Below are 5,123 nucleotides of genomic sequence, written 5' to 3'. Positions count from 1 at the left end.
CCCATTTCTCGTCACATTTTAATTCAGATGCTGATTTACATGTACTGTTTAGCTGAAATATGAATTATAAAAACTTACAGCAATGGCGGTCAAAGGATTCTGTTTGTCCTGTTTATCACGGCAACCCCGCCCCTGACGCGGTTCTTAATACGGACCAATCACAGCCAAGGGGTATCCGTAAAATGACGGACGGACAGACGGATAGTCAGGAAAATCAGGAGGTGCACGTAGAGCTCTCCGAGGGACTCGGAGAGGGAATTCCTCGTCGGAGAGGGCATTCCCTGCGTCCGTCTCCGATAAGTATAAATCGGCCTTAACGCGCTTCTGGTCTGATCTTCAGCTTAAACACTTCAATCCTGCCAGTACAGTATTTGGTCATTTAAATCGGTCATTTTGTCCGGTAAAGCTACATCGTTCCTCTTGAGGTTTTTGCTTTTCTTTGTATCTTTTACCCTAAGACTTTGCATTTGGAATTGCAAGTTGTCAATGTTCTGCTCTAGTCTCTCTCTGTTTTGAGCTCTGCATTTACCTGCTCGAACTCATGCGCTACTTGCAAATTCCCTTTACATTGAGCTTTAAGGTATTTGATCGTCTTTCCTCGTAATTTTTCTATTTATGTACGTACGTTGACCAGACTTGTCTTTCCGTCGATTTGATTAATTTAGTTCTAAGCGATTTTCTTTCTTTCTCGGCCTGGTATATTTTAAGCCCCATATATTTAAGTTCCTTAGTTAATTTACTTCTACTTTTTGGTACTCTATTTTAGTGTAACTATGCTAACATCAAAAATTTCATTTTGATTTGTCTCACCGGCATCATGAGACGTGCAGGGTGGAGTTTCTACAACTTCACGCCCATATGGAGGAGGTAGCTCAAACACCTCACAAGTCTTTATCACTAACTCTGACTAAATTATTTCATTGTTTCATCAGCTTACTTACAACAATATGTACTCTCTTCCATATGTTATCATCGAAGTCACATTTGTGGAGTTTAAAGTTATTTTTAATTATATTAAACCTTACAAGGTGCGCCGGCATTTGAAATGCTAATTTGTGACTACTCGTAATAATCTCGATCATGATCCCATTTGTTAATGTTTCTAATGGTAATTTACCACAAACCCTAAGACTATTTGGATCTAAAATGATACCTAAACAATTGCAAGTGGCCATGTGTTGCTCCCCCTCACCTGTGAATGCAATTTAAGTAGTTATTGTCTTTTTATCTGCCATAGAATTTCTTTTCTTGCAAAATTGCCGGAAAGAAAGAATATTCACACTTTTTCTTGGATAGCTTTGCATTTCCTGACAGACAAAAAAGGTAATGATTGGTTCCGATTTGTGCTATGTGACGGCTGTGGCTCAGGGGGTAGAGAGGGTTGTCTGTTATTTGCAAGGTTGGCGGTTCGATCCCCGACTCCTCCTAGGTCATGTGCCGAAGTATCCTTGAGCAAGACTCTGAACCCCAAGTTGCTCCCGATGGGCAGGCCTGTAGCTCGCTGCCGTCGGTATGTGTGAGTGAGAGTATGAATGGGTGAATGAGAGGCAAACATTGTAAAGCGCTTTGAGTGCCGCTAAGGTAGAAAAGTGCTATATAAATGCAGTCCATTTACCATTTACGTGACACCAACATTTGCATATCACTACCATGAATCATTTCCAACCCTCTACAATGCGAGTAAATCACTCGCATATGCGACCAAATTTCACGCTAGGCGACTAAAAAGTAGTTTAATTAGCCAATGGATAGTAAATTGTCACTTGCCTGTGACTGAGTTAGAGGCAAACAATAAGTTTAGCGCAGATTTCAATGACGCACCGTTGCTTGACTGCGATTTAACATGATTGGCTGCTATGACAACAGACGTACAATTAGTTATTTTCCTGCTGCTCAATAACGAATAACGGAGATTGCCAAAGTAGCGGAAAGTCGCTAGATTTGTCGCTTGTCGCTAGATAAGATTTTTTGTCGCTAGTGAAGGTAAATGATACACTGCCTCTGTCGCTTTCTCTCACAACAAGATCGACTTGCTTTTTACGTCACTCGTCACGCACAAAGAGATGGATGCCAAAAAGCTACAATTCCAGTCTGAGCAGAAAACGTTTAATAGTTCTTTTTGTTATCAAGACAATTTAAGATTACTGTTCCTTGTTAGGATTCCTCCGTCAGGAGGAACCCTATTGTAATTGTTGGTATTATTATTATTATTGTAATTTATCTCATGAACACATTGGTAAAAAGTTTTGAAATTTGGCATATTGATACAACATGCCACAAATACCACCCAAACACAGACTGGCCCACATCAGACAATAGGGGGCGCCACAGGCCACGCCCAAATGTCCACTTTTCAAAGTGATGGGATTTCCACCCCATTGCTCCAATTCTTCTGAAACTTGGTGTGTATGCCTCATTTTTCACGAGGAACAAAAAAGCCTCAAGGACCCATAAGGTCCACTGTAGCAGAGTCAAACCGCCAACACAACCATTTCTAATCCACCCAGTAAGACACAGTACTGATCACCAGGACGACTGATTGCATTATATGACGTCTCATACAATGCCACTATCTTCTGGATAAGCCTCAAAGGGGCTGATGCCATACCTGGTGTTCCCCTCTCCAAGGGGGGGAAGAGCCAGCCAACGGCCCACCTTTCTCAACCTCCCTTACTCCAGAAACTCTGAATTATAAAGGATTTATCCCAAAACTGACATTTCATGGATTTACAAACATCTCTCAAAGACAATACTGCTTGTGGACACTAGAACAACTATTGGAATTTGTGTGACAATTTATGCTTTACCTTTAAATGCTGTGTTGATGTAATTTGATGTTTTAATGAAACTTCCTTTCCTGTTATGATAAGTCAGTCAATCTTGATATCAAAATGATTGTACCATACTAACAAAACTATTTCTGAATGTTGTATTGTTATATTTTGAAGTTTAAGCATTCCATGGACATTTGAAATATTGACTTCAATCTACCGACCACTTCACACCTATCTTATCTCAGGACAACGCCCGGTCAGGTAAACTGACCAATGAAAAGCTCACCCTCAAAAAGGGATACCCCGCATTTCTTGGATTCTAAAAACCCAAGATGAACAATCACACCCTGCTTGTTCGTAGGAATTAAACTGAAGTGAACGCGTCATTTCTAAACTGTTCCTCTCAACCAGCAAATTCACTGAGCGCCTGGAACTTTGGCAAAAGATTCCGTTGTTCTATTTTCGTTGGACGATAACGAAACCATTGACTCTACCCTTCTTCAAGCCAACCAAAGTAACTGCAATTTGCTATATTTCTTACTTGTGACACATAGCATATTGTGGTTGAATTTGTTATGTTTGATTCTAGTTGCAAATGACTTAACCTAGCTCTCGTTAGGATTATCCTACCATCGCATAGACTGTCCAGTTGTCTCTTGAGGCCTATCTATCTCTCCTCCCCTTTCCCCTCTCCACGTGCTCTCCCATTGTGTATCCCGCTTCCATAACGGTATAGGACCTACTGTACTGTTTTAGCCAAAGTAATCCATAATTTATCTGGTATTTGTTCATCCCAATTACATTTTCTTAAAATAAATCATTGTGTATAATATTCACATATCCCTCCTGTTATCTGATCTGCTCTACTTTCATAGAATTCACTACTTAAGATTAGACTGATTATTACGAAGGCTATTATTCAATATTATTCAATAAGGTTTCCTCTGTCCCTTTAACAAATAAGAGGTGGTGCCCCCAAGAACTACATACTTTATTATAAATTAAGTATTGCTAATCTTAAACGAGCAAACCCCGCTACACCACCATGATGGATTTTCCTGTACAGTGATAATTTGGGAAAACCTTCAAAATCCCTCTTCTCTTGAACCAAAAAATCAAATTGACTTGGAATTTTGTACAGATATGTATCATTGATGTATTTAAAAAAGTTACATAAGACAGTTGAATCAAATACAAAATGGCTGAAAGGGGTGTATTTAAGTAAATGTCCACATTGCCTCAATATGTTTGTGTCACTAAATCAAATGTCATTTTGAATTATGGTTTTTCAAACCTAATAGGCTTTAAGGTGACACCCCCTTGAAGTACCCTGCAAAGTTTCACCTTGATATGTGAAAATATGACTGAATTACAGCTGTTTGAACAATGCTTGCCTTATTTTATTATCCAGTTACTGAACGTGGCATAGTCCAGATCTGAGAATGGCTCAATTGGATGGGTTGTTGTGCTGTTTTTTTTTGACAAAACGGTTTCTAGTCTTCCGGTCAATCCTCCGGTTGTAAAACATAGAAATTAGTGTTTATTTGAGCCCATTACAACACTCCGATCATCTGTTTAGTGAGACTGTGTAAACCACTGCAAAACAAGCCAGGTTCACCACTGTAGCTAGCTACTTGTAGTCTACGTAGGCATAGTGTCATATTTACAACCCAGTTAGCTCAAATTAAGTATATTGATTGTTCAGGTGGATCCCTTGCCTGCCGCAAATTCATTTCAGTTACCTAAGCCAGAACACATCTCCACTGATGCTAGGATTTGAAATTCCCTTCCAAACAACTTTTTAAAAGCACTACGAGTAAGCTATTCTTTACAGCAGCAACCCAATCCCAATGTCCCGCTTTTATAGGAAATGTACATATCATGATTGTGGACTACTTTTTCTTCCCCAATCTCAACGAACAGCCGAACACAGCAACAAGATTGACATTGTTTAAAAAAATGACCACAGTAACTTTCTCACTTCTTATGCTTCTAAACTCCATCAATCATTTGCTGAAAACGGAAGCTTTCATGGGCCAAATTTAACAAACGAAGATTCTAGAATGTTCATCAAAAAAGGTCTATAGACATTCTATACAAATTCAAAGTTTTACACATTGCTGGTAACATTTAGTCTACACTATTTCTATAGGCCTATCACAGTGGCCTAGGCTATCACGGTCTGTAGCTATCTAGCTAATAGGCTATACATCGTGAATATGTTGCAATTGAGTAATGACGTTGTGTTTGAAGAAGGAGATAGTCTACGAATAAAGAAGATAATTATTATTATTTTTTTGACATTTACATCAACGGCCTATTTTGTGTTTTTTGTGCAATACCGCAAAC

This window comes from Osmerus mordax, chromosome 2 (genome assembly GCF_038355195.1).
Source record: "Osmerus mordax isolate fOsmMor3 chromosome 2, fOsmMor3.pri, whole genome shotgun sequence".
NCBI lineage: Eukaryota > Metazoa > Chordata > Actinopteri > Osmeriformes > Osmeridae > Osmerus > Osmerus mordax.
This window is presented reverse-complemented; position numbering follows the sequence as displayed.